Genomic DNA, 23,332 nt, shown 5'->3' with positions numbered 1-23,332 from the left:
CAAAGAACCACCTAGCTGTCACCCTAACTAACATTGTGAATGGCACCTTTCCTGAAAGTACCATGCCCCTCCCATTTAACCAGCAGCATTGCGTCCATCTCAAGGATGTGGCACATCTGTTCTTGACAACTAACATGCCATCTCCAATTGCCCTCTCAAATTCAAAGTTTTGTAATCGTGCAGATCCACGAGTCATCTCTCTTGCAACTTTCTGTTTGAATTACTCCAATCACGTTTCTGCTCTCTCTCACCATCGGAACAGCCTTAATCAAAATATTGAAAGTCATTCCCTGTGACGCTAACAGTTGCACATTATCTGTCACTGTCCTCCAAGATGTATCTGCAGATTTTGACACGTGTGACCTGTTCATTTCCCCACAATGTCTTTGCTTCATTATCGAGTTTGATGGGACGGCCTTCGATGGTTACACTCTTAACTACCCAAATTTCAGCACAATTACCTCTATTAATGTTTGTTTTACGCAACCCATATTCACACCTACAAAGGCCCGTCACCCGCTCCAGTTCCTTATGTTCATGTTTTCAAAAACTATGCATTCATTTTCTGTAATTATGCTGCTGACATTGGTTTCTACTTTTCCTCCATATCATCCTAACCCTCCACACTCTATGCTGGCGGCTGGCTTACCTGAGAGTAAGTATTAAATGGTCCACAAATTCCTTCAGTTAAACACTGGCAAAACCAAAGCCATTCTCTTTGGCTAAACCAAAAAACTTATTGGCCTCTCTCCATATATGCTGGGCCAGGCAGGTACAGTTTGTTCATAACATTAGTGTCCGATGTGGCTTGGCACTGAGTGTTCGACCACATATCTTCTCCTTCACAGAGGGCACATTCGTCCACGGGCATAGCATTATCCACCTATACATACAACTCACCCAGCTGCTGCTGAAGCCCTCGTTTATGCTACTGTCATATGTACACTGATATAATCCAGTGCTTTCCTCACACGACTCGCATCTCTGAGGCTCGTTAAGCTTATCCAAAATACTGCTGCCTCTATTCTATCCCACAGGGAGCAAGCTCGAAGGGCTGAGCAGTCGATTCCTGTTCCTATTATCCTAGGTTCCACACCATCCAGATAGCTTAGGACTACTGTCCTAATTGATTTAAACAGACTTCCAGTCAAGCAACTTCTCAGTATGGAAGCAATCTGCGATGCTGCAACTCCAATGGGTGCAAACTTAAGCATGCCTTGCGCAAACCTAGCTTAGTCAAACACCACCAGGTCTACTTGGAAAATACTCGATTGTACTTTTAATTTCTACTTCCAAAACAACACTCTACAAGTCGATAACCTTTATGGTTAAAGATAATTCCTGGTATATTTTTACAACTATCATCCAGTTCTTTAAATCTTTCTTCCCTGCCACTCCACCCTCATGTCTAACAAGAAGTTTACCGAGCGACCTTTTATACTTCCACTGTTTTCTCCCAATTCAATCATTTTCAACCCCTACCATAGCTTTGAGCCCTGTCTCTGTATAATTGATCTTCTATCTCCCTGTCAGCCCTCTGCAAGCTCATCTTATCCTGGAGATCTGGCTAGAATACACTGGCAAGTGATACTTAAAGGGTTGACGGTGGATAGGGAATGGCAAACATGTGAAGATCACATGGATGTACTTCAACAATTGTACATTCCTGTCTGGAGTAAAAATAAAATGGGGAAGGTGGCTAAACCGTGGCAAACAAGGTAAATTACAGATAGTGTTAAGTCCAAGGAAGAGGCATATAAATTGACCATAAAAAGCAGCAAACCTGAGGACTGGGAAAAATTAATAATTAAACAGAGGAGGAAAAAGGGTTTAATTAGGAGGGGGGAGATAGAGTATGAGAGTAAGCTTGCTGGGAACATAAAAACTGACTGCAAAAGCTTCTAGAGATATGTGAAGAGAAAAAATATTAGTGAAAACAAACGTAGGTCCCTTGCAGACAAATTCAGGTGAATTTATAATGGGGAAAAAAGAAATGGCGGACCAGTTAAACAAATACTTTGGTTCTGTCTTCACGAAGGCGGGAAATTGCGTTAGGGAAATTGATGGGACTGATAGATTGCAACCCGGAGTACTTAAGGAAGTAGCCCTAAAAATAGTGGAAGCATTGGTGTTCATTTGCCAATATGGACTGGAGGGTAGCGAATGTAACACCATTTTTTAAGAAAAGAGGGAGAGAGAAAACGGGAAATTATAGACCAGTTAGCCTGACATCAGTCATGGGGAAAATGTTGGAATCAATTATTAATTATGAACTAGCAGCATATTTGGAAAGATGTGACGGGATTGGTCCAAGTCAGCATGGATTTATGAAAGGGAAATCATACTTTATAAATATTCTGGAATGTTATGAGGATGTAACTGGTAAAGTGGACAAGGAAGAACCAGTGGTTGTGGTGTGTTTAGACTTTCAAAAGGCTTTTGACAAGGTCCCATACAAGAGATTGGTGTGCCAAATTAAAGCACATGATAATGGGGGTAATGTACTGATGTGGATAGAGAACTGGTTGACAGATGGGAAGCAAAGAGTCAGGATAAACGTGATCTTTTGAGAATGGCATGCAGTGACTAGAGGGGTGCTGCAGGACTCAGTGCTGGGACCCCAGGTCTTTACAATATACATTAATTATTTGAATGAGGGATTTGAGTATAATATCTCCATGTTTGCAGATGACTCTAAGCTGGGTGGCGGTGTGAGCAGTGAGGAGGACGCTAATAGGCTGCAGGGTGACTTGGACAGGTTAGGTGAGTGGGCAAACGTGTGGCAGAAGCAGCATAATATGGATAAATGTGAGGTTATCGACTTTTATAGCAAAAACACAAAGGCAGAATATAATCCGAATGGCAGCAGATTAGGAAACGGCGAGGTGCAATGAGACCTGGTTGTCATGTTACATCAGTCATTGAAAGTTGGCATGCAGGTACAGCAGGTATTGAAGAAGGCAAATGGTATATTGGCCTTCATAGCTAGGGGATTTGAGTATAGGTGCAGGGAAGTCTTACTGCAGTTGTCCAGGGCTTTAGTGAGGCCTCACCTGGAATATGTTGTTCAGTTTTGTTCTCCTAATCTGAGGAAGGACGTTCTTGCTATGGAGGGAGTGCAGCGAAGGTTCACCTGACTGATTCCCGGGATGGCAGGACTCACAAATGAGGAGAGACTGGATCGACAGGGCCTGTATTCACTAGAGTTATAAGGATGAGAGGGGATCTCATAGAAACATATAAAATTCTGACGGGACTGGACAGGTTAGATGCAGGAAGAAATTTCCCGATGTTGGGAAAGTCCAGAGCCAGGGGACCTAGTCTATGGATAAGGGGTAAGTTATTTAGGACTGAAATGAGGAGAAACCTCTTCACTCAGAGAGTTGTTAACCTGTAGAATTCCCTTCCGCAGAGAGTTGTTGATGCAAGTTCATTGGATATATTCAAGAGATAGTTATAATGGCCCATATGGCTGAAGGGATCAAGGTGTATGGAGAGAAAGCAGGAAAGGGGTACTGAGGTGAATGATCAGCAATGATCTTATTGAACGGTGGTGCAGGCTCGAAGGACTGAATGGTCTACTCCTGCACTTTTTCTTTGTTTCTATGTTTCTATATCCTGCTGTTTCGACACTGTTCGCTCCCATTGGCACAAAACCGTTGAACAGTCAACGCTAACTGGCATTAGCTGACTTTGTGAATGGCATTGTTCCTCTCCCTTTGAAAGCCACAGTCTTCACTCCGCAAAACATCCAGTATCGTTCCTTCTGCCCTTGCAACCATATCCAATCTCCCTCTGATTCGCAAAGTGTTATCACCTCTCAGATCCATGAGCTACCTCTCCTGCAACTTATTATTTGAAACCCTCCAATCGGATTTGTATCCCTCCCACATAACTAAAACAGCCTAAATCAAAATCTTGAAAGTACTATTTTGTAAATATGACCATGGTACAATATATGACTCTATTCTTCACCACCCCCTGCAGACGTTGATACCATTCGCCTCCCAACAATAACTTTATTCCATTGCACAGCTCTATGGAAGTGTTCTTGTTTGGTCCCACTTAACTATCCAGCGATAACCCTAGCAGTTCTCTGCTAACTCACTGTCACCTCGGGTGTTCCCCAAAGGCCCATCCCTGCCTCTTCCTCTTCCAGAACGACATTCTGCCCCTTGGCAACCTCAGTTCATTTATGAATTCAACATTCCCGTGTATGTTGATGATATTCAGCAGTGCATTTCTACCATCCCTCCCCACCATCTACTGCCTGTGCTGATAGACTGATTGGCTGACATTCATTCATGGATGCATCACAATTTCCTTCAGGTAAATACTGAAAAGACATTGCCATCACGCCCACAATAGGCCCCATGCCCTCGTCTCTGATTATTCCCCCTCACTGGCCACTCGGTTCATCACAGCTAGTCCGCAAGATCCAGGCCCTATTTCAATGTAAGTGAGCTTCTTATGACATGTATCATGCAACACAAACGCCACTATCCTGGTAACACTGACCTCCCCCACCAATATCATAGCCCAACTTCCACTGAATCTCTCATCCATGCTTGTGTCTCTAGCAGTTTCGACTAATTCAATGATCTCTTGACAATGCGCTTAACATTCAGCTTCTGTAATCTTCTGCTTATCCAAGCTTCCCAATTACTTTTGTACTTGGTGACCATCACTGGCGGCTAGTCGCCCAACCATTCAAATTTAAAATTCTTATTTTCGTGTTTAAATCCCACCATGGATTTTCCACTCCATATCACCATAACCTGCTCTGTATTGTCCTCTAACTATAATATAACTCTGATTTTGGCCTCCCTTCCCTTCGTTCCACTACTGACTTAGGTGTCACGTAGGCTGCTTGAATCCCTCGCTCTTGTAATTCCTCCATGCAACCCACTAACTCTCCAGTCCGGTCTTTGAATTAAAGGCCTGTTTAAACTCATCGTTTTCACCAAGAATTTGTTCTCCTCCTAAAATTCCTTTCTATGTCTTGATGTCCACTTCTCTCTGTCGGCTTCAGTGAATCGCATCGGGAAGCTTTTCAACGTTAAATCTTAAATAGAATTTCAAAGTGTTGCTGTTGATACCAGATCTCAATAGTGACAATGCTATTCCATGCCAAATAGCAATAGTCCACAATTTGACAACGTCAGAATTTCACCTAGAACTATTAACGATGGAGTAAACCTCACTGGAGTCTAAATACCATCCAAAAATGTGATGCTGATACAATATTTCAGCGACAAACTGCTTCTCCTAGATGTTCCTCACAATAATTTTATCCACTACCAATGGTGTACTCGCCAAAATTCCGCAGAAGCAATTAATTTTGAGATGCTGATGGACAGTATGTAATTGGTGGTGAGCAATTAAACAACTAATGGAAGGCGGAGGCTCCATGAATACCCCCATCGTCAATGATTGCAGAGCCCCACACGCAAATGCAAAAGACAAGGCTGAAGCGCTTAAAACCATCTTCAGCCAGCAGTGCCAAATGGATGATCCATATCGGCCTCTTGCTGGGATCTGCTTCATCACAGAAGCCAGTCTTCAGCAAATTCGATTCACTCTGCGTGATATCAAAAAGTGGCTGAGTGCACTGGCAAAAGCTGTGGGCCGCGATAACATCCCAGCTGTCGTGCTCCCGAACGAGCTACGCATCTGGCTAAGCTGTTCCAGCACAGCTATAACACTGGCATATACCTGACAATGTAGGAAACTGTCCAGGTATGTCCTGTCTATAAAAAGCAGGACAAATCCAATCCGGCCAATTATCACACCATCAGTCTACTCGCAATCCTTAGCAAATCGATGGAAGCTGTCATCAGCAGTGCTTTCACCGACAGTTGCTCACCAATAATCTGCTCACTGATGCTCAGTTTGAGTTCTGCCACGACCAATTGGATCCAGACTTCAATATAGCCTTGGTCCAAATAAGGACAAGCTATCTGAATTCCAGCAGTGAGGTGAGAGTGACTGCCCTTGGTATAAAGGCGGCATTTGACTGAGTGTGGCTTCAAGGAACCCTACTAAAATTGAAATCATTGAGAATCAGAGGGAAAACTCTCCACTGGCCGTTGTCATAGCTAGCACAATGGAAGACGATTGTGGTTGTTGGCGGTCAATAATCCCAGCCCCAGGATATTGCTGTTGGAGTTCCTGAGGGTAGAGTCCTCGGCCCAACCATCTTCAGCAGCTTCATCAATGATCTTCCCTCTATCAGGTTTTTTGCCTCTCTCAGGAGACCGCATGGCCCCAGGTGGGATGGAGTGAAACATTTTGCGATACGTGGGGTATCGTGTTGTGTTGGTTGGACTGGTTAGGCCGAATGCTTTTTACCTGTCCACCATTGTTCAATGTTCATAGGTTTATATGTTACCTTCAGGGATGCTGACCGAGGGCCATGTGGCTCTTTGTCAGCAGGCGTGGAGACTATGGGCTGAAATAGCCTCCACCTTTGCCGAAAATTTCTACGTTTATATATTTGTATGTCAGAGCTGATGATGTTTGCTGATGATTCTGCATTGTTCACTTGCATTCGAAATTCCTCAGATAATGAAGCAATTCAATCCCGCATGTAACAAGAGCTCGATGACTTTCAGCCTTCGGTTCATAAGTGGCAAATAACATTCTTGCCACACAAGTACCAGGCAATGTCCACCTCCAACAAGTGTGAGTCTAACCATTGAGCTGTGATATTACACGACATTATTCCATTGCCGAATACCCCACCATCTTCATCGTAGGAGTCACCATTGACCAGCTACATAAATACTGTGGCTACAAGAGCAGTTCAGCGGTTGGGTAATCTATGGCGAGTGCCTACCCCCTAATTCCCCAAATCCTTCCCACCATCTCCAAAGCACAAGTAAGGAGTGTGATGGAATGTATGGATGAGTGCAACTTCAACTACACTCAAGAAGATCTACACAATCCAGGAGATAGCAGCCGGCTTCATTTACACCCCATCCACCATACACAACATTCACTCCCTCCATCACCGATGGACCGATGCTGCAGTATGTACTATCTATGAGATGTAGTGCAGCAACTCGCCACGGCTCCTTTGGCAGCACCTCTCAAGTACTCGACCTCTACCACCTTGAAGGATAAGGGCAGCAAGCACATGGGAGCACCATCAACGTCAAGAGCCCTCCAAGTTACACATCATCCAGACTTGGAAATATATCACTGTTCGTTCATCGTCACTGGATCAAAATTCTAGAACTCCCTCCCTAACCGTACTGTGGGAGGACTTCCCCAAAAGAACTGTAGCAGTTGAAGAAGGCGGCTCTCCAGCACCTTGTAAACGGCAGTTAGAGATGGGCAATAAATGCGTGCCTTGCCAGCGAAGCCTGCATCCTAAAATGTATTTAAAAAGTACATAGATGCGCTAGTATTTTGTAATCCCACCATCGAAAGTTAACTGATTAATTCCCTTTAACAATTCTTTTTAAACAATGCAACACACATATTTTCCAAAGAAGGTAGTTGCTACAACATCTCGGCTCTATATTGCGTTCGCAGAATTTAGGTAGCTTATTATTGTGTGAAAAGACTTTTTAAACATTTCAGGAAAAACATAACTAACAAGAAAAATGGAAACACGTAAATGTATCTAGCTGTGACAGTTCAACTATTAATGCAATGGAACTTATCAATAATCAGTGTTTTTGTAAATTACTAGGCTGTCATTAAAGACGAGCTTCTTCTCATTCATACTGCAAAAATGCTTCAATTTGAATTGCGTTACATTGCACTTGCAGATGCAGTATAACATGGATAAATGTGAAGTTATCCACTTTTGTAAGAATAAGGAGAAAGTATTATTTAAATGGTGATGACTTGGGAAGTGTGGATGTACAGAAGGACCTGGGGTCCTTGTACCCCAGTCATTGAAAGCAAACATGCAGGTGCAGAAAGCAGTTAGGAAGGCAAATGGTAAGCTGACCTTCATTGCAACAGGATTTGAGTACAGGAACACGGATGTCTTACTACAGTTATGCAGGGCCTTGGTAAGACCGCACATGGAGAATTGTGTGCAGTTTTGTTCACCTGACCTAAGAAAGGATATAGTTCCCATAGAGGGACTGAAGCGAAGGTTCACCAAACTGATCCCTGGGATGGCAGGACTGTTGTATGAGGAGAGATTGGGTGTACTCGGCCTTCATTCACTAGAGTTTTGACAAATGAGAGGGGACCTCATTGAATGGTATAAAATTCTGATAGTTGGATAGTTTGGATAGTTGGATAGTTAGGGAGGATGTTTCCCCTGGCTACAAAGTCTAGAACAAGGGGTCACAGTCTTAGGATATGGGGTAGCAAATTTAGGACCGAGGCAGCAACAGCTAAGTCCATGGCACCAGGGGTCGCTCTGCTGCACAGGAGGGCAGGGAAAAGATTGAGAGAGCAATAGTGATAAAGGATTCTATTATAAGAGGAATAGATAGCTGATTCTGCGGCTGCAAACGAGACAAGAGGATGGTTTATTGCCTCCCTGGTGCAAGGGTCAAGGATGCTTCTGAGTCGCTGCAGCGCATTCTGGAGGGGGAGGGTGAACAGCCAACTCTCATCGTACATATCGGTACCAACGATACAAGTAAAATAAACAGGATGAGGTCCAAGATGCTGAATTTAGGAAGATAGGAGTTAAATTAAAAAGTAGGACCTCAAAGGTAGTAATCTCAGAGTAGTAATTGCAGGATAGCTCAGATGAATACGTGGCTTGAGAAATGGTGCAAGCGGGAGGAATTCACATTCCTGGTACATTGGAACCAGTTATGGGAGAGGTGGGACCAATAAAATCCTGGACCATCTGCACCTGGGTAGGACCGGAACCAATGTGCCTAGGTGGAGTGTTTGCGAGTGCTGTTGGAGAGGGTTTAAACTAAAATGGCAGGGTAATGGGAATTTATGCAGGGAGGCAGAGGGAAGTAAAAAGGTGGCAGAAGCAAAAGGTAGGAAGGAGAGAAGCAATAATGGAGGGCAGAGAAATCAAGTGCAAAAATCAAAAAGGGCCACATTACCTTATAATTCTAAAAGAACAAAGCATGTTAAAAAAACAATCCTGGAGGCTCTGATTCTCAAGGAGAGGAGCATTTGTAATAAAGTGGGTGAATTGACTGCGCAGATAGCTGTTAATGGGTTTGATGTAATTGCCATTACGGAGTCATGGTTCCAAAGTAACGAAGGCTGGGAACTCAACATCCAGGGGTATTCAATATTTGGGAATGACAGACAGGAAGGAAAAGTGGGTGGGGTAGCGTTACTGTTTGAAAAGGAGACTAATGCAATAGTAGGGAAGGACATTAGTGTGGGTGATGTGGAATCTGTATGGGTAGAGCAGACCACCAAACAGTAGCAGGGAGGTTGGGGATGGCATCAACCAGGAAATTAGGGCCACGTCAAATAAGGGTACAGCAGTTAACATTGTTCACTTTAATCTACATATTGATTGGGTGAACCAAACTGGTAGCAATACTGTGGAGGAGGATTTCCTTGAGTGTATATGGGATAGTTTTCTAGTCCAATATGTCGAGGAACCAACTAGAGAGCAGACCATCCTAGACTCGGTCTTGTGTAATGAGAGAAGAAAAATTAGCAATCTGGTCATGTGGAGCCCTTTGGGGAAGAGTGACCATAATATGGTAGAATTCTTCATCTTAATTCTTCAGATAATTCAGAGCCTAGGGTCCTGAACTTAAGGAAAGGAAACTTCCATGGTATGAGACGTGAATTGGCTAGGATAGATTGTAATGATACTTAAAGGGTTGACGGTGGATAGGCAATGGCAGACATTTATATAATCACACGGGTGAACTGCTACAATTGTACATCCCTGTGTGGCGTAAGATTAAAAAAAGGGAAGGTGACTCAACCGTGGCTAAAAAGGGAAATTAGGGAAAGTGTTAAATCCAAGGAAGAGGCTTATCAATTGGCCAGAAAAAGCAGCAAACCTGAGGATTGGATAAATTTAGAATTCAGCAGAGGAGGTCTAAGGTTTTAATCTGGAGAGGGAAAATAGAGTATGAGAGTAAGCTTGCAGGGAACATATAAATTGACTGCAAAATCTTCTATAGATAAGTGAAAAGAAAAAGATTAGTCAAGACTAATGTAGGTCCGTTGCAGTCAGAATCACGTGAATTCATAATGGGGACCAAAGAAATGGCAGACCAATTGAAGAACTGCTTTGTTTCTGTCTTCACTAATAAAGATACGAAAAACCTCCCAGAAATATTAGGAGACCGAGGATCTACCGAGAAGGGGGAACTGAGGGAAATCCTTACTAGTCAAGAAATGGTGTTCAGGAAATTGAACTTACTGAAGGCCGATACAACCCCAGGGCCTGATAGTCTGCATCCTGAAGTAATTAAGGAAGTGGCCCTAGAAACAGTTGATGCATTGGTGGTCATTTTCAAGACTCTGCTTCAGTTCCTATCGATTGGAGGGTAACTAAGGTAACCCCACCTTTTAAAAAAGGAGGGAGATAGAAAACGCGGAAATATAGACCAGTTAGCCTGACATCGGTGGTTGGGAAAATGCTGGAATCAATTATTAAAAATGTAAACGCAGCACATTTCGAAAGTAGTGACAGGATCGGTCCAAGTCAGCATGGATTTATGCAAGGGAAATCATGCTTGACAAATCTTCCAGAAGTTTTAAGGGTGTAACTAGTCGAGTGGACAAGGGAGAAGAAGTCGGTGTGGTGCATGTGTACTTTCAAAAGGCTTTTGACAAGGTCCCACACAAGAGATTAGTGTGCAAAATTAAGGCACATGGTATTGGGGGTAATGTATTGAAGTGGATAGAGAACTGATTGGCAGACAGGAATCAAAGAGTGGGAATAAACGGGGCCTTTTCAGAATGGCACGCAGTGACTAGTGGGGTGCCGCAGTGTTCAGTCCTGGGACCCCAGCTATGTAGAATATACATTAATGATTTAGACGAAAGAAATGAATGTAATATCTCCAAATTTGCAGATGACACTAAGCTGGTTGGCACTGCGAGCTACGAGGAGTATGCTAGGAGACTGCAGATGGACATGGACAGGTTAGGTGAATGAGCAAATGCATATTAGATGCAGTATGATGTGGATAAGTTTGAGATTATCCACTTTGGTGGCAAAACCATGAAGGCAGGTTATTATCTGAATGCTGACAGATTATTAAAAGGAGAGCTTTCATGGTACATCAGTCATTGAAGGTAGGCATGCAGGTACAGAAGGCTGTGAAGAAATCTAATGACATGCTGGCCTTCATAGAGAGGGAATTTGAGTATAACATCAGGGAGATCTTACTGCAGCTCTACAGGGCCTTGGTGAGACCGCGCCTTGAGTATTGTGTGCAGTTTTGGTCTCCTAACCTAAGGAAGGACATTCTTGCTATTGAAGGAGTGCAGTGAAGGTTCGGCAGACTGATTCCCGCGATGGCAGGACTGACTTATGAAGAACGACTGGATTGACTAGGCTCATATTCAATGGAATTTAGAAGAATGAGAGGAGCTCTCATAGAAACATATAACATTCTGACGGGGTTGGATAAGTTAGATACAGAAATTATGTTCCCGATGTTGGGAAGTCGAGGACCAGGGTCATAGTCTAAGGATTAGGGGTAAGCCATTTAGGACCGAGATGAGGTGATACTTCATCACTCAGAGAATCTTGAACCTTTAGAATTCTCGAGTACGGGAAGTTGTTGAGACCAGTTCGTTAGATATATTTAAAAGGTAGTTAGATGTGGCCCTTATGGCTAAAGGGATCAATGGGTATGTAGGGAAAGCAGGACTGGGGAACTGAAGTTGCTTGATCAGCCATGATCATATTGAATTGAGGTGCAAGCTCGAAGGGCCGAATGTCCTACTCCTGCATCTATTTTCTATGTTTCTATGTTTCTATGAGAAGAGGAGAGTTTTTAAACACTCAGAGGGTGGTGAACCTGTGGAATTCTCTAGCACAGAAAGCTGTGGAGGCCACGTCACAGAATACGTTTAAGAGGGAGATATTTGACTTCTAGAAACAGAAGGCATCAAAGGTTATGGGGCAAAAGCGGGAATATGATGTCGTGATAGAGAATCAGCCATGATCATATTGAATGGCGGTGTAGACTCGAAGAGCGAAATGGCCTACGACTGCTCCTATTTTCTATGTTTTATGTTCTATGCTGTGCGTCTACCCACTTCACTAGTCTGTCTGTCCTCCTGAATAAGTTTACCCATCTCCTCATTGTTTAGTGCATTTCTGAATTTCGTGCCCTCTGCAATTTTCGAAGTTATGCCGTTATAATCAACTCCATGTCATTAGTAAGGGAGAAAGCAATAGGCCGAGTAATTACAGACCTGTCATCCTAACCTTAGAGGTGGGAAAATTATTGTAACAAATACTGAAATACAGTATAAATCTTCATTTGGAAAGTCAAGCATTAATTAGGTACAGTCAGCATGGATTTGGGAAGGAAAGATTGTGTTTGACTAACCTGATTGAATTTTATGAGGAGATAATGCTAGTATGTTGGATGTAGTATATGTGGACTTTAGCAAAGCTGTTCATAAGGTCCCACACGGTAGACTGGTCACGAAGATCCTGGGCAAAGTGGCTAGTTGGATCCAAAATTGGCTAGAGGTAGAAAGTAAAGCATAAAGGTTGATGGATTTTTTTGTGACTGGAAGTGTGTTTCCAATGGGGTTCCGCAGTGCTCAGCACTGGGTCTATTGGTTTTTGTGGTATATATCAATTATCTAGATTTGAATATTGGGAGTATGATTAATAATTTTACAGATGATTCTAAAATTGGCTGTGTGGTTGATAATGAAGATGACAGTGACGGATTGCAGGAGGATATCAATCTGCTGGTCAATGGGCAGACCAGTGGCAAATGTAATTAATTCGGCGAAGTGTGAGGTAATGCACTTTTGGAGGGCTAATAAGGAAAGGGTATACACATTAAGTGATAGGCCACTTAAAAGTGCAGATGAACAAAATTATCTTGGAGTGCTTGTCCCAGATCCCTGAAAGTGGCAGACCAGGTGGTTAAGAAACCAAATGCAATACTTGCCTTCATTGAAGCATGGAATACAAGAGCAGGGAAGTTATGCTTAAATTGTATAATACACTGGTTAGCCCACAATTGGAGTATTGCTTGCAGTTCTGGTCACCGCATGATAGGAAAGGCTTGATTGCACTGGAGATGGTGCAGAGCACATTTACTCGAAAGCTGCCTGGAGAATCTTATCTATGAGGACACATTGGATAGGCCGGGTTTGTTTTCATTGGAACAGAGGACATTGAGGGGAGACCTCATTGAGGTGTACCAAATTTTGAGGGGCCTGGAGATAGTGGATAGCAAGAGCCTATTTTCCTTGGTGAAGGGGTCATTTACAAGGGGACATAGTTTTAAGGTGGTTGATGTAAGTTTCAGAGAGGATTTGAGGGGAGGCTTATTCTCGCAGAGGGTTGTGGAGTCTGGAACTCACTGCCTGGCAGGGTGGTGGATGCAGAAAACCTCGCCACATTTATAAGTTGTTTGCATGGGCACTTAAAGTGCCGTAACCTGCAGGATTATGGACCTCGAGCTGGTAAGTGGGATTAGACTGGATAACCTCCTGTTGGCTGGTGCAGATTTGATGGTAAGTACTGCAGGGAATCGAATACAGACAAGGTGATCTGCTGGACTGGTTTCGATTGCCTGGATGTGTCAGAAAGGAATTTTCCTAGATTATTTTTCCCCAATTGGCCTAGGTTGTTATCTGGTTTTTGTTTCTCCCAGTATATCACTTGTCTCTGGTTGGGGTGGAGTGTAGGATATTTTGGCACAAGGGGTGTCGCATTTGTGTGGGGTGGATTGTTTGGGCTGGGTGCTTTTTAACTTTATGCCAATGTTCATTGTTCAAAGGTTTATATGTAACCTTCAGTGTTGGTGACCAAGTGCCGCGAGGCTCTTTGTCGGCCGGCACATACACGATTGGCCAAAATGGCCTGCTTATGTACTGTAGAGTTCTATGTTTCCATGTTTCTATATACCAAAAATGCAATGTTCCCAATACCGACTCCTGGGGGAACATCATGGTATACTTACCTCCAGTCTGAAAAACAATTGTTCACCAGTACTCTCTAGTTTATGTCTCTTAGACAGCTTAATAACCAATCTGCCACTGCCCATTTAATCTCACGGGTTTCAATTTTGCGAACAAGTCCATTATGTGGTACTTTATCAAATATATATATCAAACACTAAATAGCATGTTTAGTGAGTTGGTCTTACCACAGGTAAAGGTTACACAGACAGATAGGGAATGGGAGATCAACAGGAAGAGCAGTGGAAGGAAGGTAGTGCTTGGGTCCCCTGCGGTCATCCCCCTCCAAAACAGATACACCGCCTTGGGTACTGTTGGGGGGATGACTCATCAGGTGATGGCAGAAGCAGCCAAGTCCATGATACCGTGGGTGGGTCTGCTGCACAGAAGGGCAGGAAAAATAGTGGGAGAGCCATAGTCGTAGGGGATTCTATTGAAAGGGGAATAGATAGACGTTTCTGTGACCGCAATTGAGAGTCCAAGACGGTATGTTGCCTCCCTGGTGCAAGGGTCAAGGATGTCTCGGAGTGGTTGCAGGACGTTTTGGAGGGGGAGGGTGAACAGCCAGTTGTCGTGGTGCATATAGGTACCAACAATATCGGTACAAAACGGGATGAGGTCGTAGAAGGTGAATTTAGGGAGCTATGAGTTAAATTAAAAAGTAGGATGTCAAAGCTAGTAATCTCAGGATTGCTACCAGTGCCACGTGCTAGTCAGAGTAGGAATCGTAGGATAGCTCAGATGATTACGCGGCTTGTGGAGTGGTGCAGACGTGATGGATTCAAATTCCTGGGACATTGGAGTCGGTTCTGGAGAGGTGGGGTCAGTACAAACTGCACCTGGGTAGGACCGGGATGAATGTTCTAGGGGTAGTGTTTGCGAGTGCTATTGGGGAAGGGTTAAACTTATATGGCAGGGGGATGGGAACCTAAGCAGGGAGACAGAGGGGAGTAGAATGGGGGCAGAAGCAAAAGATAGAAGGAAGAAGAGTAAAAGTGGAGGTCAGAGAAACCCAAGGCAAAAATCAAAAAGGATCACATTACAGCAAAATTCTAAAAGGGCAAAGTGTGTTAAAAAGACAAGCCTGCAGGCTCTGTGTCTCAATGCGAGGAGTAGTCATAATAAGATGGACGAATTAACTGCACAGGCAGCAATTAATGAATATGATATAATTGGTATCACGGAACATGGCTCCAGGGTGACCAAGGCTGGGAACTCCACATCCAGGGGTATTCAAAACACAGGAAGTATAGACAGAAAAAAAAAGGAGGTGGGGTAGCGTTGCTGTTTAAAGAGTAAATTAACACAAGAGTAATGAAGAACATTAGCTTGGATAATGTGGAATCTGTATGGGTGGAGTTGCGGAATACCAAAGGGCAGAAAACGGTAGTGGGAGTTGTGTACAGAGCACCACACAGTAGTAGTGAGGTTGGGGACAGCATCAAACAAGAAATTAGGGTTGCGTGCAATAAAGGTACAGCAGCTATCATGGGCGACTTTAATCTACATGTAGATTGGGCTAACCAAACTGGTACCAATACGGTGGAGGAGGATTTCCTGGAGTGCATTAGGGATGGTTTTCTCGAGCAATATATCGAGGAACCAACTAGAAGGTTGGTCAGCCTCGACTGGGTGATGTGTAATGAGAAAGGACAAATTAGCAATCTTGTTGTGTGAGGCCACTTGGGAAGAGTGACGATCACATGGTGGATTTCTTGATTAAGATGGAGATTGACAGAGTGACACAGATAATTCATAGACTACTGTCCCTAACTTAAGGAAAGGCAACTTCAATGGTATGAGACGTGAATTGGCTAGTATAGACTGGCGAATGACACTTAAAGGCTTTACGGTGGATTGGCAATGGCAATTCAATTAAAGGTCACATGGATGAACTTCAACAATTGTACATCCCAGTCTGGAGTAAAAATAAAACGGGGATGGTAGCTCAATCGTGGCTAACAAGGGAAATTAAAATAGTGTTAAATCCAAGGAAGAAGCATATAAATTAGCCGGAAAAAGCAGCAAACCTGGGGAGAAATTTAGAATTCAGCAGAGGAGGACAAAGGGTTTAATTATGAGGGGGAAAATAGAATATGAGAGGAAGCTTGTGGGGAACATAAAAACTGACTGAAAAAGCTTCTATAGATATGTGAAGAGAAAAAGATTAGTGAAGAAAAACGTAGGTCCCTTGCAGTCAGAATCAGGTCAATTTATAACGGGGAATAAAGAATTGGCAGAGCAGTTGCACAAATACTTTGGTTCTGTCTTCACGAAGGAAGACACAAATAACCTTCCGGAAATACTAGAGGACCAAAGGTCTAGTGAGAAGGAGGAACTGAAGGAATTCCTTATTAGGCAGGAAATTCTGTTCGGGAAATTGATGGCATTGAAGGCTGATAAATCCCCCAGCCTGAAAGTCTGCATCCCAGTGTACTTAAAGAAGTGGCCATAGAAATAATGGATCCATTGGTGATCATTTTCCAACAGCCTATCAACTCTGAATCAGTTCCTATGGAATGGAGGGTATCTAATGTAACACCACTTTTTAAAAAAGGAGGGAGAGAGAAAATTGGTAAATATAGACCGGTTAGCCTGACATCAGTAATGGGGAAAATGTTGGAATAATTTATTAAAGATGCAATAGCAGGGCATTTGGAAAGCAGTGACAGGATCAGTCCAAGTCAGCATGGATTTATGAAAGCGAAATCAAGCTTGATAAATCTTCTAGAATTTTTTGAGGATGTAGCTAGTAGAGTGGACAAGGGAGAACCAGTGGATGTTGTGTATTTTAACTTTCAAAAGGCTTTTGACAAGGTCCCAAACAAGAGATTCGTGTACAAAATTAAAGCACATGATATTGGGGTAATGAACTGACGTGGTAGAGAACTGGTTGGCAGACAGGAAGCAGAAAGTGGGGATAAATCGATCCTTTTCAGAATGGCAGGCAGTGACTAGTGGAGAACCACAGGGCTCCGTGCTGCGAAGCCAGCTATTTACAATATATATTTATGATTTAGATGAAGGAATTGAGTGAAATATCTCCAAGTTTGCAGATGACACTGTATTGTATGGGATTAATCACATAACGTTAATTATGATATTAGTCATTCATAGGGTGTCTCTGCCCCATGCTCCGAAGAATGTTGTTGCTATTTCGAGAGAGAAAGAGGGAAGCGACCTTGAGACGCACACCAGCTTGTTATGAGATAGTCCGTGGCTTGAGATCTCATGCTTTGTTGACAAGCACCTGGGGCTTTACAGATTAGGAGTTGGCCATAAACCACATGCACTCATGGTTTGTTCAATAGTATGTTTATTTGAGAGTGTAAAGGTACAGCACTGTCCGTAGCTCTTCAAACTTCACCTTGGACCGTGACTCGCGAGCAGTGCCGGGACCTCCAATGCTCCAGACCAGCCGTCGCTTGTGGAGTTTCCGACGGCTGGAAGGCCGTGAGCGGTGTTGCATCTTATCATACTTCTCTTTTCTTTGGAAACGGTATTATTAATGTTTCTTTTCTCTCAGTAACCGGTATCTTATTGTTCACTTCATTTGTCTTGTCTCTTACTTAACATTCAGAAAGTGTGAACCTTACAGGGGAAACCATACAAGGGCTTTTGGGGCGGGTATCATTAGACATGCGGTGTCCCCCTACAATAGTCCTGTCTGGCCTGTGCAGAAACGCGACAAAAGTTGGAGGATGACTGTGGACTACCGCCAAATGAACAAATTTGCCCCTCCCCTGGTAACCGCTGTCCCAGATGTAGTAACTATAACAGAGCGGCTGTCTGAAGAAGGTGCAGAGTGGTATGCGGTAATTGACCTGGCGAATGAGACACACAAGGTCGGGCGAGTAGAGCAAAGCTCCATAGTCCGCTGGAGATGGAATAACGCAGACAGAGCAAGTAAAGGAAAAGAAGGAATCACCCGACCACATGAGCATGTGGCTGAATACCCACAACAGCTGAGAGTGAACTTACGCAGTCGACTGTCAGTTTAACCCAGGAGTCACCGATCTCCTGGGTCGTATCTTTTAAACAGTTAACACCTTAAGAACGGAGACATGTCTGGTTCACAGATGGCTCAGCAGTCTGGCGAAACGGCCTTTGGCGATGGAGAGCCGATGCCTTCAATCCAACAACCCAGACAATTGTGCATGATGAGGGCATGGGAGGCTCCAGCCAGCTAGCAGAACTAGCAGCTATTGTCCTTGCATTAAAAGAGGAACAGCAACAAGTACACATATACTGACTCATCGGCAGTAGCCAATGGCATGGCGAGCTGGATGCAAAACTGGCATGAACATAACTGGCAAATAACTTGGAAAGTCGTGGGGAAAGCACCTATGGAAACAAATATGGTCCAAAGGCCAGAAGATGAAAATAACTGTATATCATGTGGACGCTCACATGAAAAACACTTCAACACCTCTGAACATAATAACACCGTTGATAATATAGCCCGTGCACAGGCTGTCAAAGAGGCGGAAGAGGAAGAATATGGCATTTGCAAGTGGGCCCACCACAAATCTGGACATTTGGGTATTCAGGGTACGATATAATGGGCACGAAATAGGGGGTTACATTTGACTATGGACGGTGTTAAACAGATCATAAACACTTGTGAAATTTGTCAAAAGGTGAAGCATTTTCCCCTGCAACGATAAGTCGGTGCCCATATTAAGAGAGGGACTCAACCAGCAAAAATATGGCAAATTGATTATGTAGGACCTTGACCATTGGAACAACGGTTCCAATATTTGCTCACTGCTGTTGATACCTATTCTGGACTTTTGATAGTTTATCCAGTGACTAAAGCGAATCAACAAAGTACGATTAAAGGACTGGAGAATTTAATCACATACAACGGTGAGCCAGCAGAAGTACAGTCCGATAATGGGTCTCACTTCACAGGTCAAACAGTGCAACAGTGGGTGGTAGACAATGGGATCTATTGGATGTTTCACATACCTTACTATCTGCAAGCTGCAGGGTTACTAGAACACATGAATGGACTACTTAAGCAACAGATTAAAATATTAACTCCCACTAACACATTGCAAGGGTGGTTAAAGGTCTTACCACAAGGAGTGCTCAATCTGAATCACCGACTATTGCGGGGGGGAACTCTCATAAGCCACATGTTAGGCAGAGTTAGTGTCCCTACTATTGCAAAAGAAAATTAGACTCAGGACTCAGTTTGTGAAAGAGGAAAAGTGTGGGTGCAGTATCCCCAGAAACCCTTACAAGCAGGGGAAATCTTAGCGAAAGGAGAAGGAAACACTTATTGGGTGCTCCTGACTGGTCAAGATATTCCTCTCTGTGTTGACAAGGATAAATTGACTAAACGGGGCTGAATTAACATACCTATGCTTTCTCCCACAGGAATTCTGCCCAAAATGGCGACTTACCAACTCGTGCTTCCCAGTCTCTGTGTCTCATTATCTGTGACTGTGTTACTTCCATCCTCAAACACAGCATGGGATGGCCGTATAGGGTGGCGGTTAGCTAACACTGATCATACGGAAGACAATTACTAACCTTCCTCCCACTGTAGACCTAACTTGTTTAGCTAATGCTAACACTGATCGTTGTTTTACTCGTCGCATTATTACTGCTTGTATGTATTCTTAGGTGTAGATTGCGGGCGTTGCTTGCGCATACTCAACGTGTAACTGATGCATTATGCCTTCAACTTGATTATATTACTTAGAATCAAGGGTGGATTGTATTGTATGGGGTTAATCACATAGGGTTAATTATGATATTTAGTCATTCATAGCGTGTCTCTGATCCCATGCCCCGTAGAATGTTGTTGCTATTTCGAGAGCGAGAGAGGGAAGCGACCTTGAGACGCACACCAGTTTGTTATGAGATGGTCCGCGGCTTGAGCTCTCATGCTTTGTGGATAATCACCTGGGGCCTTACAGATTAGGAGTTGGCCATAAGCCACATGCACGCATGTTTTGTTCAATGGTATGTTTATTTGATAACATAAAGGTACAGCACTGTCCCGTAGCTCTTCAAACTTCACCTTGGACCGTGACTCGCGAGCAGTGCCGGGACCTCCAATGCTCCAGACCAGCCGACGCTTGTGGAGTTCCCGACGGGTGGAAGGCCGTGAGCGTTGTTGCATCTTATCACACTTCTCTTTTCTTTGGAAACGGTATTATTAATGTTTCTTTTCTCTCAGTAACCGGTATCTTATTGTTCACTTCATTTGTCTTGTCTCTTACTTAACATTCATCCAGATCACGAACCTGGGTCTATTATTATCGATCCAAAACAGACACTAAGCTGGGTGGCGGTGTGAGCTAGGAGGAGGACGTGAAGAGGCTACAGGATGAATTGGACAGGTTAGTTGAGTGGGCAACTGCATGGCAGATGTAGTATAATGTGGATAAATGTGAGGTTATCCACTTTGGTGACAAAAACACGAAGGCTGAATATTATCTGAATGGCGGCAGATTAAGAAAAGGGGAGGTACAACGAGACCTAGGTGTCATGGTACATCAGTCATTTAAAGTTGGCATGCAGGTACAGCAGGCGGTGAAGAAGGCAAATGTTTTGTTGGCCTTCATAGCTAAGGAATTTGAGTATAATTGCAGGGAGGTCTTACTGCAGTTGTACAGGGCCATGGTGAGGCCTCACCTGGAATATTGTGTTCAGATTTGTTCTCCTAATCTGAGGAAGGACGTTCTTGCTATTGAGAGAGTGCAGCGAAGGTTCATCAGCCTGATACCGGGGATGTCTGGACTGACATATGAAGAGAAACTGGATCGACTGGGCCTTTATTCACTGGAGTTTCGAAGGATGAGAGGGGATTTCATATAAACATATAAAACTCTGACGGGACTGGACAGGTTAGATGCAGAAAGAATGTTCCCGATGTTGGGAAGTCCAGAACCAGATGACACAGTCTAAGGACAAGGGTAAGGCATTTATGACTGAGATGAGGAGAAACTTCTTCACTCAGAGAGTTTTTATCCTGTGGAATTCTCTACAGCAGAGAGTTGTTGATGCCAGTTTGTTGGATATATTCAAGAGGGAGTTAGATCTGGCCCATACGTCTAAAGGGATCAAGGGGTATGGAGAGAAAGCAGGAAAGGGGTACTGAGGTGAATGATCAGCCATGATCTTATTGAATGGTGGTGCAGGCTCGAAGGGCCGAATGGCCTACTCCTGCACCTATTTTCTATGTTTTTATGGCCTGTAGTTGCCATGCTTTTCGCTCTCCCTTTTTTCAAAACGTTTGTAAAATGTTCATTCATCCACTCCTCTCATATCTGAGGAGGTCAGGGAGTTGTGGCCAGAATTTCTGCTGTTACCATCCATACTTCGCTCTGCAATCCCATCTAGATATCGTGGCATTTTCCACATTGAGCACTGCGAGTCATTTAATTCCCTCTTCTGTATCTATTTTTACCCCTTCCAAATTCTGGCCTATCTCCTCCTCTACTGTGACATTGGCAGCACGTTTTCTTAATTGAACCATCGTTTTCTTTAGCAAAAGATTAATTTAACACTGGAGCCTCTGCCTGCCTGGACAAGATGATGTCCGGTTTAGCCCCTAATCTGTTCCAGTCTTCCTTTGTCCAACCCTTGGTATTCATGAAATATTTTGTATTATCCTCTAATCTACTTACGAGTATACACTCGTTTTGTCCCTTGTATTTCCTTTCTCCATTCTCCTCTGTACTCGTTGTATTCAGGTTCATTTTCTGCTGCATTATGAGACTAATACTTAGTGCAAGCCACATTTTCATGTTTAATTAAATCGCTAAACATGTAATCATCCAGGGAGCTTTAGCTTTGGATGCCATTCCTTTCCTCTCTTGGGAATGTGTATAGTCTGTTCCCGAAGAATCGCCTCTCACTTTGCCTATTCACAGTTTGCTCCCTCAGCTTTGTTTCCAAACCACCTCCAGCTGAGTATTTTTCGGTTTCAGTGTTCATTATCCTTTTCCACAACTACTTTAAAACTAATGATACCCTGATCGCTGTGTCCCAGATGCTCCCCCATTGAATCATGCTCCACGTGCCCCACGTATTTCTCCAAAACCAGATCCGCCTTCCTTCCTGGCTGGGCTGGAAACATACTGATAAAGGAAGTACACATTTCAGTAATTTCGCCCCCACTTTTCGTTTGATGCTGTGATACAACTTTTGTTCCCATGTCTCGCCTCAAACTTTTACATTATAAGTATTTAGTCTCTATGCGCTCACCAGAAGAAACTAAGCTTCTAACAAGGAAGTAAAATTATGACCCTCAATTATTATTTTTGTCGCTAAAACACAACAGTACTGTTGTTGTTTTGCATTTCTTTCCATTGTGCTATTGATTTGTTTGTATACTTTCTCTAAATGTAAACCTTGTCTTTTCCAGGTATCTCTAATCAGATTTATCCCCGTACAGTCTTAGTTTAGATTGCTCTGTCCCTGCACTTTATTTAAGCTTATCCCATCTCTCAGGCGTGCAAAAACTTGACCATTTTCTCCCTCACTAGTGCAATGCCTTCTCCTGTAGCTACTTTCCTTTTCTTATTGGTATTTACAAATGATTTACCAATTATTAAAAAAACTGTAGTATGTAATTTGAATGTAAGTTTTGAAATAATATTTGTACTAATAATTATACTGCAGGTTCAATCTATATAGTTGCCAGCTGTGTTTCGTTTACTTGGATAGTCCAGGATTAGCTATTTAGTTGGATCAGAAAGTAAACACTAAGTTCAGTAGATAATATTTCCTGAGTGAAGCAGGACATTTTAACAATGCAGCAGTCACCTCGTGAAATATGGTGGTTTCCTTGCTCGCAGAATTTGAAGCCGCTCCTTGTTCTGCGGCAACGCATGTTCCAGTCATGATAATAATCATAGGCGAGGCCGCATCATATAACTTTAGAAATATCTTTCATAGCTGAATCTGGGCACACTTCTTAGTGAAATGGTTGTGGGAGGGCCTCGCTGTCATACACCTCTGTATAATTGGGTTGTGTTTGTAGATTCGTACTAGCCTTTGGATTTCCACGTAAAGAATTCCTTCTGGAAAAATATCGTGTGCTCCAACAGCAGCTACTAACTTCCTTTCTACATCTGTGCACCTTAATAGCGAGGATTACAATAGCCAAAAGTAAAATGAACGAGGTTTTGCAAAACGAAATAATTAAATAATATTTCAAATCTGATTCCCATGGCCCAGAGGTGACAAGCTGCCGATATTGATGGTGACTGTAGATGAAAGTAATGGCGTT

The sequence above is a fragment of the Pristiophorus japonicus genome, chromosome 4, assembly GCF_044704955.1.
Source record: "Pristiophorus japonicus isolate sPriJap1 chromosome 4, sPriJap1.hap1, whole genome shotgun sequence".
NCBI classification, from domain to species: domain Eukaryota; kingdom Metazoa; phylum Chordata; class Chondrichthyes; family Pristiophoridae; genus Pristiophorus; species Pristiophorus japonicus.
Note: the sequence above shows the minus strand (reverse complement) of the source record.